We start from the raw sequence: 13,074 nt of genomic DNA, 5'->3' as shown, positions 1-13,074 counted from the left end.
GAAGAGTTTTAGAGATGAACTAATATACACTCAAATGAGATTCCTAGAGGGGTCTAGATAAACAACACAAAAATCACACAGATAGTGTAATCAAGGAAGCAGTGCAAATTTATTTTGTACTGCTACTATTCTGGACAACAAAAAAAAAAATCCCAGATGAATCCGAAAAATGTATCACAGACAGATCTTTCATCAAAGTACATGAATGTGGTCTCGGGCAAGACAGCAGAAATGAAGACATTAACCTCAAAGGTATGTTTAAGACATTATCTTTGATGGCACCAAGTATTTAAAGTCTTTAGGCCCATTCTTCGATACAGCTCTCACATCATGTAATATGAAGGGTGACATGAAGCTATGTAAAACACATGCCTCATTAAACAACGCTCATCTGCTGTACAATGTGAATTAGTGAGTATATAACAAAATGAGCAGGATATGACGAGAACAACCTTGTAAAGAGATAGAGTGGAAGTGACAAATGTGCTGTTTAATTAATAACGTCCCATACGGCAAAACGGATGTAGACATAATACATTTCCTTATTTCCTGTTATTACACGACCCTATAGGTTACATGGCTTACAAATTGAAATAGATTCTCATGGCTCATCCTAACACATTAGAGTGAAAGTGCAGTACATATTTGGGTCACTATAAATACAAGTATATTATATCTATATATTTATAATATGTAGGGTGTGGATATCCTCCAGAAACTGTATCTAAAGTACAGTTCTATTTCATGTTAAATTGACTTTGATGAATTGAGTAAAACAGAATGGTAAAGTTCTACGAGAATTGGACATACAATGTACATGTAAAAAGGTGAAAGTTCCAGCAGAATCAGACATAAAATACAAGGGTCATAGAATTTTGAAGTCCCATGCATGTCTGAAAATAGTAAGATTTGATGAATAAGACCATGATGCATCATCTCACCATTCTGACATTGGTTCTCACACAAACTTTCAATTCACAAATATCATGCTTTCTATTGAATAATGTAGCAGCTTATAATCATGGCATCCTCCAAGTCACCATTGCTTAGTTGTCACAACACTACAATAATTTGATTTTAAAAAAGACACAAGTTTTCTTGTTGCTTTCATTTGAAAACAGGAAATTAAGTAAAAATTTGGCAGTAGGTTAGTGGGAGATGGATAAAGGATGACATCTGATCTAATTTGCATATTTCATTGCAACTCATATTCCTATTCAATAAAAACATTCTACTAACTTTTAAATCCCATAACTTGTTAATCTCATGTCAAACTCTAACAAAACTTGTCATTCCCTTTGTTTGATTTGATTCTATTATCAGAATCAACTTGAAAAAGAAGAGGAATTGCAATTATTTATAATTTAACTGCGATAAAGCTCTACTGATTTAATAAACATCAAAAAAATTTAACCCAATTTGGTTAACAAATACTATCTAAGAAACATTTATAGTTTTACTTTCTGTGTGTGTGTGTGTGTGTGTGTGTGTGTGTGTTTTCTGCTATTTTTAGAATTTTTAGCAGGCATCTTCTCCACTGTCCTTACTGAATTACACATGTGTTTGCAAAAAAGAAAGAAAAAATAGGATCTTAACACATCTACCTAATCACTACTGATGAATGCACATCAATTTGTGTTTGAAGCTAAACAACCAGCTGTTTCAAGTGACAAGAAAATTGCAAATGAGCCAAAAATGCTGAGGCTATATGCTGGATTCAGTCTGAAAACTCTTAGCCACACTGTATCAAAGACAGCACATAGAGTGTGTGTACAACTAAACCCTGGTGGGCATGAGCCACGACAAATTGGAGTGTGGCCATGACATTTACTTGCCAACCGTCCAAGAAAATCCCCGGGGTATCCAGAGTGATGGCTCACCTGAGGTAAGACTGACAAGACACCCTGATGTAGACAGATTAATTCTATGTCCATAACACGTTCCCCTTTTTGCTATAAGTACCCTGACTCTGTACTCAAGGCACTTTATTCAGCTGGTGTAACACTTGGTTTACCAGTAATAGGGAAGATGACATCGTGCAAAATGCCACTATATCAACATCAGCAGCATGTAGCAATCAGCTACACAAAGCCATCAATTCTTTGTGCCAGGCTTGGGATATTTTACAAGATATCTGACAAAACTGCAATACAAGCACGCTGAAAACAGATATATATGCCAGCATCTCCTTTAGAAGCTGTTGAAAACAAAACAAAACAAAATAATCACACAGGTTCTCACCACTTGAAATCCTTGATGTTCCGTTTATACACATTTAAGATGGGCTACTACTATTAACAAAACATGCTATCAGTATCAAAGACATGGAAATGTGATATTCCTTCCTCCATCCAGACCGACTTCTGATTTGCTAATCAATCACATACAAACAAAATTACAGCATCATGTTATCAAACTGTATCCACACAATCCCATCAAAACTGCACTCCACCTCTGAGTCTGCTCAACAAGCAGTTTGTTGATACTAAAAAATAGAGGCTCCAATAAGCATAGCTCAAGCACTTCCTAGTTTTCTTCAATTAAAATGGGATTCCTATCAATATCAGCTCCAGAATGGCACAACACCCAAGGTACTCCACAGCCTGTTCTATTGATCACATACGTAGGGTATATTCCAGAAGTACATGTAGAAGAGACAAACTTTCATTGTTCCATCATGGAACAGCTCACAGTCAGACTGAACTTCAAACCTTGTTCTGCCCATATCCCACACTGTACAAGACTTTGCACGTGGTAAAACTAGCACTGCTTCCTTCTCCACAGAGAGAGAAAGAGAGAGAGAGAGAGAGGGAGAGAGAGAAAACTTGGTGGATGGGGAATATATAAACATATGTCCATATCAGTTATATCCGCACAGTATTTCCTGCAACACTATCTACCTCCCCCTTATCTCTAGTTGCATTTTTTCTTCAGCTGAAAGAGTTGCCTCTCTCATATTCATAAAATCCAAATTGAGTCTCTGTACCATATATATACCTTGAAGGAAGTAACATGTGCTAAAACTACTGTGTTCCAAATATGCTAAAAAATGCAGTAACATAAAGGATTTGTGGACTTTGGAATGTTTCGATATAAAACAAATCAAATGTAACCTGTTAATATTATGGATAGGTTGAAGTACTGACCATGAACTTTGTTTTTTGGTTTCTTTTTCTTTTTCTTTTTCTTTTTCTTTTTTTTTTTTTGTCACGAGTTCCTATCTTGAAACCCGTTCTGTACGGGAATCTTGCAGCCTGCCTATTAAGTCTCTGAGCATTTCAGAATTCAGTATGGAATGGCTGAGCAATGTTTATTATCCAAATCTTGGTTTCAATGGTTATTTTTCACTTTTCAGAAATTCTGAACACTGACTATGCACTTAAAACATTCTTATCAGCTTCCTGTCAATATTACAAGGATTTGTGCTTTTTATTTTCTGACATGACACGATATGATCAAGACTTCATGTCCATATGAAAATTGCTTTCTTTATTAAACAGTAAAAGTAAAATTTAAAAAAAAGAAAACTTTCTCAGTACTTGAGGTGAGTCACCTTTTCTTTCACCTTTTTCTTTGTGCTTTAACAGGAACCACAGACAATAATTCCCTGATCTATGGTATCAATGACCAAACTTCAATCGAGGTAGACTGAGGTAGGCAGGATATACTGGCTTCATGAGGGATTAAGACAGGAAATGGGACACACATAATTTGCTCTTGTGTTTGTTCTCACCTTCTCTCATTTCTTGTTTCTATTTCAAAGTATAGAATGCAAAGAAAACCTGAAACTTGAACATAACAAAAACTTGATATAACTATTAGAAAGAAAGGGCCAAAACAACTTTTACTTTGAGGGTATACTGATAGATCTAAAGACTCATCATGCAAAAAGAAGAATGGAAAGAACAGTCTTTATATGAGAAAGAATCATGAGTAAGATTTATGTGTGTGGCTGTGTGTATGAGGTAGCCCCCCCCCCCCCCCCCATTGCAAAATACTCCGTAACTTGGTATAAGAAATCTATTAAAAGAAATGAGGCCTATGGATCACACATAAGACATTAAACTGAATATCATGCTTCACAATGTAAATGGTAAGACACTGCAGGGAGTATTATCTATGAGAAAAAGAAGGCAGATTTGACTATGATGGACCTTCATACAATATGTTATAGGGATCCATCATGATATGCAGCTCTCAGAGCCCACACAGAAATGTGAGATGGCAGCCGATTGTCTACTGAGGGCAGCATCACCAAAAACAGCAGGCGTGAAGAGTTTATAACGATGCACCCACATTCAACAGTATATGTCATGAAACACCACCTGGATGGCACAAACAAGACACCCACCAAAATGTGACCTTTGACCTTATGAAAGGCGGACAGCTGGGAGCAGCATTTAAAAAAAAAAAAAAAAAAAGAGATCACCATGATACAAGTTTACATACATTTTGAAAACACACAAAAAAAAAAAACCAGAAATGTGGCTGATAGAGCACCAACACGAAAATAATATAACATGGTGCAAGCTTTTTATCTAATTAAAGGCAGAACATTGGGGCCAGCATAAATCTTAACTAGCAGTAGAGATCAAGATTTGGCAATGATACATGTACAGCACATCTCTATAAAATAAACTTGACTGAAATCCACTGAGAAATGTGGCCAATAGAGGGCAGACAAAGAGAACTAGAAATCTCAACAATTTTGTATACACAGATAGGAGTGAGGGCACTATACAGACTGTTTCTGGTTGCTAGATTTCCAAATAGCACATTTCCATATAAAAATTGAACAAAATCCACCAAGAAATGTAGCTCATAGGCCACATACACACAGACAGTGACTAAAATGTGACCTTTGACCCTATTAAAGATAGAACACTATGGGCAGCATCACCAAAAAACAATAAGTTTGGCCATGATGCACCTCCATAAAGAGTTTTGAAGAAAAAAAAATATCTAGAAATGTGTATGATATAAGGCACACAAGAAATACAACATGGTGGCAGACTTCAGCCCTGTAAATGGCGGAACACTGGGGGTGTCATCATCAGATTTGACAAGAAAGGCCTCTGTACAAAACTTCAACAAAATCTGTCAAGAAATGAGGCTAGTAAAGCTGACACAAGCAGACCATCTAAAATCAATCTTTCTTGTGTATGTGAAACAAAACGAATGAGCATGCTACCACCAAAATCACAGGGGACTAGATTTCTTTTTTCACTTTTTGATACACCTTCATACCCAATTTTAAGAAAATTCGTAATGAACTGTGGCCAGTATTAGGCACACTTTAACGTGAAGAAGCAGTGTCATTGGCATAACACTGCTAAATCACAAGTATCCTCCAGCACCACGTATCAGGTGATACAATGAAAGAACTGATAACTGGTAATTCTCATCAAACACCATGGAACAGATGTATGTTTTCTGTGACCTTCCGTAGAGAAATCACGAGTGCTGTAAAACACACTACTAATCACATACGATGTCTGTATTTTTCAAGGAATTCAGAGTGCATATCTGTAATATGAGTAAAGACTCATGACTGATTTTTTTGAAAATATATTTGTACAATAAATCTATCCAACCCATTATATAAACCAAAGCACTTCATTCCACTGAACAAAATGCATTTTAAATGCCACCTACTAGTTGTGATTCCTCTGTTATCTGAAACATCTGCATAGAACAATATTACACAAGTACTGCACAAGTACAAACCGGCATAATTTCCAGTTGAAATACCATGTATTTTTCTATGAATCTATTGTGGTACAGGTCTGAATAGTAAATAAACATTTTCAGTACTAAGGATATGACAGGTAGATTAATAATGTACATGATACACCCTTACTGCCGTAATACTTAAAAATGATATGCCTAAACTGCTAGAATGTCTGCAACATCAGTGTGTCAGTCACTGAGTTAATCAAAAGTCAAATCAGATTATTACACAGATGATGCAGAGCTTATAATGATCAGACTGCAACAAAACATTGTCTTCTTGAACGTTCTAACAGCAACCAAACATGCTACCTCCAGCCATCATTTAATCAGCCTCATATCAAATATAATCTGACAATTTCAGAATGTGCATCTACAGTTCAACACCACTCTAACAGGGTTCAATATGAAATAGCCAGAGGTAAGAGTACCACAAGGTAAAGTACCAAAGCTCAATGTACAAGAGGTAAAGTGAATGATGAATCGGTCGTCCTATAAACTCACCGATGATGGGTCTCTCTCTTCCTTCATGAGGAAAAGTTTGTTGACCTGTCCCTTGAGGACAGCCCACACAGGTTTCCAGGACCGACTGGAGGCCAGCTGGGAGGTGAAAAAAAGAAAAAGAAAAAAAAAAGAGAATATTGTAAGTCCGATTCTCCATCACAGTCCAACAGTCAGACTTGAATCATGAGATGAACAGCTTTGTGCAGCCTTCCTGGTGAAGGCAAACATTGAAGATGTTGACTGGAGAGGGGGGTGTTCACATTTAGCAAGTTATCATGCTATTGAGTGAAGATTTCATGACCAACATGTTTTCTAAACCTTCCTGAAATAGCCCAAGGTTCTGACATTGTTGTAATGGAGGTTGATGAACCAATCAAAGAACAGAATAAATGCATGGTGTATCTCTGGTCAGTCTTTGTCCACTCAGAAGTCTGTCTGTTACTACTAACCCGTAGAGGACGAGTCCCAAGTATACTCAGGCAGGTGTCTATGGGAAATGCATATTGTAGTAAAATCAGTCCGTCCTCACTGGATTACTGTAAAAGTTGATATTTTCCCGCGACTAATTTTTCGCGCTTGGCCGGGTAAGAAGAGTTTCGCGTGTTTTTAATTCCGCGGAATCAAGACATCACGCACAGGAACATATGGCAAGCAAAAATATTCCCATGCTTTTATTTTCGCACTAGTTTCTGGTTGCGCGAAATGCGCGAAAATTTCGACACCGCGAAAATTTCCACTTTTACAGTAACAGCTACTATAAAATGGTAAATATGGATAATAATCCAATGGCCAGCTGAAAGCAATAACAAGGTCAGTCTTTCATTTTGCCTAACATTCCCCGCGGGCATAAGTTTTTATTAATTAACAGTGCTAAGACCAGTACTAACGACCACTCAGAGATATCACTGCTCAAATATGTGGCTTTGTTCATTTAGTTGGCTTGCAATACGTAATCATGCTCACTGATGTCACACTTGCATACTTTAACCCGTTGAGGACGAGTCCCGAGTATACTCAGGCACATGTCTACAGGAAATGCGTGTTGTAGCAAAATCAGCCCGTCCTCAATGGGTTAACAGCATGCACTCTATCAGTTCAGTGTACACTAAATCACTTATTTACTCTATACAATTTCGAAGTTTATGTTCAGCGTGTTGAACATTACTTCAGACATTGTGGCTTTCGAGCAAGTTCTACATGTAATTGAATGATACTCAACCATAAAGCTAAATTAAAATAAGTTCAAAGACCCATTTTATAAAACAAAGAAAGAACGGGTTCAAGTTTGAGATGTTAGCGGAGTTGCAGGACACTCTTGTACATTCACCATGTCATTCAACATACGTGAGGCTGCACCTTGTGCATGTTGCACCATTGTAAATACCCTCGAGTGCACGGCATCTCCACTAATGCACTCTCACCTGTGCATTATTCGAATATACGATTCTATGAGCTAGCTTACCTTGATGTTCATTGGCCCTTCTTTGATATTAGGTTCGCTACCAAGCAGCTCGATGATGGATGGTCGCCGCGGTTGTGTGGCTTCAACCACCTTTGGTGTGCCTTCCCCAAAAAAGGATTTCAGTTTTCGAATACTGGCATTACGCTTTGGTGTTATTTTCCTGAAAAAGACAAAACAAGCAACAACAACAAAAAACATTACTTAAAATATTTTTTTTTCAAACAAAAATTAGACAAATCAAAGATTGTTTGAATCACATACTCAGATGTCAGAGTTGCACCTTTCAAACATTCATAAAAGAAATTTGGTGTAGTTACACCTTACCCCTGTAGCAAGAGAAGTTCCTGTACAATGAGGATCACTGACGATATTTCACTAGGACATCACACCTTGTGAACACAGCAAAATTGGCGTAGGCTTTATTAAAGAAGTGATGAAGGGAGCAGACAGAATGAGAGATGCTACCAATCACAGTCTAATGTACTCACTCTCTGGTAGGCCGTTCACCTTCCTGTGATGAAGTCACGCTCCCAGAGTCCCCCTGTTCATCATCCTCTCCGTCTGAGCCTGTGGCACGCAAGTAAGATGTCCTACGCACCAACCGCTGCCTTCCGCTGGAACCTGGCCACAGAGAACAAAAATCGGATCACAGTATTGTCTTGGGATGAGAGAAGCATTGATTAGAAGCAATACAAATCATGATGGTCCATTGTCTGCCATTTCTTCATTTGACATGCAGGCCACATAAGAGGCAACATACCTTGTCAGAGAATTCTCAAGAGTTTCTCAAAGCGCTCTCACTTCTGTTACTGCACCATCCAACAATGGGAATTGAAAAGTTTCATGGACAAAATCACTCAATATTGATTTGAGATCAATCTAAAGTGGTTGGCCAGATTTTGAGTGCTATGCAGTGAGTGAGCCAGTGGGTGGCATGCTCATCACGACATGATCCTGTCGAAGCAAATCATAGTCTTGTTGAACTGTTCAAACAAAAATAGCTTGACGTGAAGATAAGGTATATCCATAGAAGGCTAACATGCATAAAATGAAAGACACTAATACCCTGTTGAGTAACCACACCCTAGATTCATTTCTAAGATATGACCATTTTATCACTGAGTGGCTTTGAATGCAGGAAATGGCATATTTGAGAGATGACATACACTTTGTATGTGTGTCAAATCAGCAGAGTAAAGCCCTCATTAATGCCTGAAATCTAGTATTGCATGTGATTTTAACTTGATACACCATTTAAAGGGGAATGAAGTAACTTTTGGAGGGCTATCTTGATCACTAGTTTCAGTAATTATCAGACAATATAATGATCCAGGACCTACAATTTGTATACTCTGACATACAGAAGATCTTAGCCAAGATATCATTTGTACACATCGGGTGTTTTATGTTGTTTAGTTAATCAATGACATGCTTGAATCATTAAATAAAAGGAGTATCAATTCATATTCATACAATGTATGATACAAGCTTTCACTTAATTGCCAGTTCTCATACAAATTTTATCATAATCACTAGATCTGAATGGTATTCATTTGCTTGATTCTTCAAGGAGTGTGTATTTACATAAAGAAAACACTCAACACGACAAGACCATGTACAATTAAAAAGATATAATTTTATGTGAATTTAAAATCATAATCTGGTTCAGTCAAGTCAATATGGTGAAGTGATAAGACATGCATAACTGTAGAGGGAAGTGATACACTGTAGCATTCATTCAAAGTGCAAGTAATAATAATACATGGTGATGGGGGGGGGGCAGGGGTTACAGAATAACTTCTATGAACTCAGGGAAACATAACATTGAAAAACTTGAATGACACTTAATATCTAAGTATACATACACCCACACACATACCACATTAATGCACACATTACCATGATCAGTGAAAGCATGAATGATGTTAAATCTACGCCTCCACCATTCCTCATATATTGTTATACCACAGGTAATGAAAATCTATTTCAGCAAATTAAAAGATGATTATCACTGACAGAACATTTTAACCAATTATTCTACATATCATCATGGACAGCAATATTTAGTGTAGAGATGAATTTTTACTGAAACACTGACCAAAATAAGATTCAAAAGATATGGGGAAAACAAAACCAATTTATCAGCTTTATGACTGTTGTGACATTATCTACAACTCTACACTACTCCTGATAAAACTATTTATTCTTTTAAGAAAATCTTGTTTATAATAGCACTGAGAGCAAACAGAGAGACAAAATCAACACGAAATCAACGTGAAATCAACATAAAATCAATGTGAAATCAACATATCAAACTTAAATACATGATTCCCTTTTCATACTATATATATTTTTTTTAAATCAATCAACCATCTTCCACATCACTTGCATAAGTGTACACCTGTATGGAAAATTCATGAGATGTCTGCTACGAAAACAACAAAATGACATAATTAGGACAACAAAAACCCAAATAAACAAGTGAGTACTTAGATGAATACAGAAGTTGTCAACACAAAAATTCTGTCAATTGCAAACATAATACTAGTGAATGTGGAATGCTGCCCTCTAGTGATATCATAGAATAAATCAAGACATGTTCAAAGTGCATATATACATTACATGCATTAGATTCCTGCTTGGTGCTCTTATCCATTGTGGCGTGCTAGTTGTTAAAAACAGAATGACACATAGCTCTTATTTTAAAAAGTCTGCCAATCACAAAAATGTCCACTGTGGTAAAAACTTGTCACCTCAGAAGTCTGACAATATTTCTGCCTTTGAGTGGCAGCTATGACCATTGCAAATCATGCAATAAACTGAACTTCACATCAAATGATGTGGATTTAACCTCATTTGACAACTCAATTGTATGCATAAACACTTATATATAAATGAAATGGACATGTTCCACATCAATCTGAAATAAGCCATAAGCAGTCTTATTGCGAACCCAGAGAAGAATAGCCACAGGACAATATAGAGCACAACACAAGATTTGATTATGATGTTTTGAATGGAGGGATTTTCAGAATTTTGTTTGTTTGTTATCAAACAATGTGGTTGCATGAGACTTTGATATAATTTGTACAACAAATAGCCCTCAATATAATACATGTAATCTCATCATGGCCTATAGAAAAAGACACACACTGACCACATTAAGTTTTGATATCACATGGAACTCAGTGTACTGACAGGGAGGTGTGAGAGACACAGCTGAGATTGTGCAAGGTAGACCTCGTCTTGTTTGTCAGACATGGCTGAGAAATGTGTATGAATGAGATGGGAGGTAAGACCTTGACTATAAGCCCTGCTTGCCTCCATGTCCTGAAATGAGAGGACTGAAGCTTTTCCATAGCAAGCCAGGCTGTGTCAATAGGGAGAACTGAGAAAAATGAGGGTGATCCATTGGATATCTCTTTCAAGGACATGGCTAGAGCATGGATGCCTAAAAGGAATCTGAGTGAGAGAGAAATTTAAAAAAAAACCTTGAGAAGACTCTAAGAAGACAAATAGAAATTGATTGATAGGTCTTTGCCAACCTCCTTCATACCTGTCCAATTTGTGCAAGGTATCCATGAATTTGCCAAGAAAAAAAATATAAGCTACATACATCAAGTAGGCCTACCATTTTCATTGCACTCAAAATAACATTTTTTTTTTTCTTTTTTTTTTTTCAGGTTGCAATCTTGATCACAACCCACATCTTGAAACTGTTACAGCAAGAACAGAAATAGCATGTTTTTTCATGAGATTCGGGTTGCATCCCAAATGGCACAATTTTTTTGTGATTTTTTGCAAAAGGATTCAGTTGTGCAGTGAGAGCAGTGACTGCAAACAATTTCCACATTGTATATCCCACAATGCACCATGCGTGTCACTCCATGCTATTTTTACTATGCTGTGGCGTGCCACAGCATGTTGAATTGGCCTTGTGATATACAATACTAAGCATAACATTCATAACATGCACGGGTCAGCTCTTCGCAAATAATCGCAACTAAAAAAGTTTGAGTATGTTTTACAGTGAGAACGCTGAATCAAAAGGTGCGACCCTGATCATAACCAAAATTTCAAAATTTTGCAACGAAAACAGCACTGATGATAATCAATTATTTTCTTCTCTTTTTAAGCCGTAACAAAGACACACATTTGAAATGTCATCTTGACTGAGTTTATCCATGAAGCTGGAGTGTAACTGGAATAGCCAAGTTACAGCTCAATCTCACCTATCATAGATACTGCAGTGTATTTACACACCACACTTGTTAGACATGCTAATTCTATAAGAGGTTATTTTTTCACCCATACCACAGTAGACTGAAATATTAACCACTAGCATATTTTAGTTTGTGCATTGAGGAAATCATAGATTAACAGAGTAGAGCAGTAATATCAACTGGCGGGTGCTAATATCTCTCTTTCCCCCTCTCTCTTAGCACAGTGCCTATGGTGAGTTGGCAAATGCCCAGAGTCACACTGCTCACATACACTTTAGGAGTTTGAGGATAACACACCAACTACACTAGACAGCCAAATTTTCATGGATCAAATGTACACATTTTATGTTCCTCAGTGCTGCTGTTTCTGAGCTCTTCATTTTACACAGTAGTTTGTAGGGCTTACATCTGATTACCTATTCACTTTTGTCATTGACAAGAATGTTACAAAAGCATGTCTAAAATTCTCTCTCTAGGGTGGAGTTGATTAGTTTACCCTTTTTTATTCTCCCCTTTTATTACCAGACAAAGAAGGAATGTCACTCAATTATATGCTGTAATTCATGTCCACAGTCATTACATGTGATAATACATGAAGTTGTCAATACCATGCTGCCATTCATCACACAGTTAGACTTGTCATATGTCCTGTGCCCTGTTGCATAAAAGTTACTATTGTGGTAACTTTGCCATCCAATGGTAACTACCATGGGATTCTTGATTTTGATCAGCTGCTGAGTATTGTTACCATGGTAGTTAGTATGGTAGTAGAATGGCAAAGTTACCACAAAAGTTACCACAATAGTAACTTTTATGCAACGGGGCCCAGATAGATGTGACTGTGCATCACATAGCCAACAAAAAGCAGCACACCCTAATTCTACATGAGGTCTCAAATAGTAGGGGAATTCAGTCAACTTGGTTAATCTTCAGTTGTTGGTTTGTTTGTTTTTTCCTGAAAGAGCAATTCTTCTTCAACATTATGCTTAAGTCTTGGATCGCAAAACAAATGGCAAATTGTATCTTTTGCAGTTTACGTGGAAATACATTTTTTGTTTAATATCATGATTAGGTATGTCTACAGGCCCCTTTTTCATTTCTTAAGAACCCTCTATGCGCTCTTCATTTTCTACTAAAACTACCTCTAGTAACTTT

The 13,074-nt window shown here is 37.0% G+C and overlaps 1 pseudogene; it reads right to left on the bottom strand.

The window, feature by feature from the left end:
- Positions 1–13,074, bottom strand: part of LOC139741559 (rho GTPase-activating protein 21-like) — a 101,112-nt pseudogene that overhangs the window by 20,157 nt on the left and 67,881 nt on the right.

Source organism: Diadema antillarum, unplaced genomic scaffold, assembly GCF_040938485.1.
Source record: "Diadema antillarum isolate AM-2024a unplaced genomic scaffold, OU_Dant_1.0 seq00000934_RagTag, whole genome shotgun sequence".
NCBI classification, from domain to species: Eukaryota; Metazoa; Echinodermata; class Echinoidea; order Diadematoida; family Diadematidae; genus Diadema; species Diadema antillarum.
Note: the sequence above shows the minus strand (reverse complement) of the source record. Positions and strands in the feature narration are given on the sequence as shown.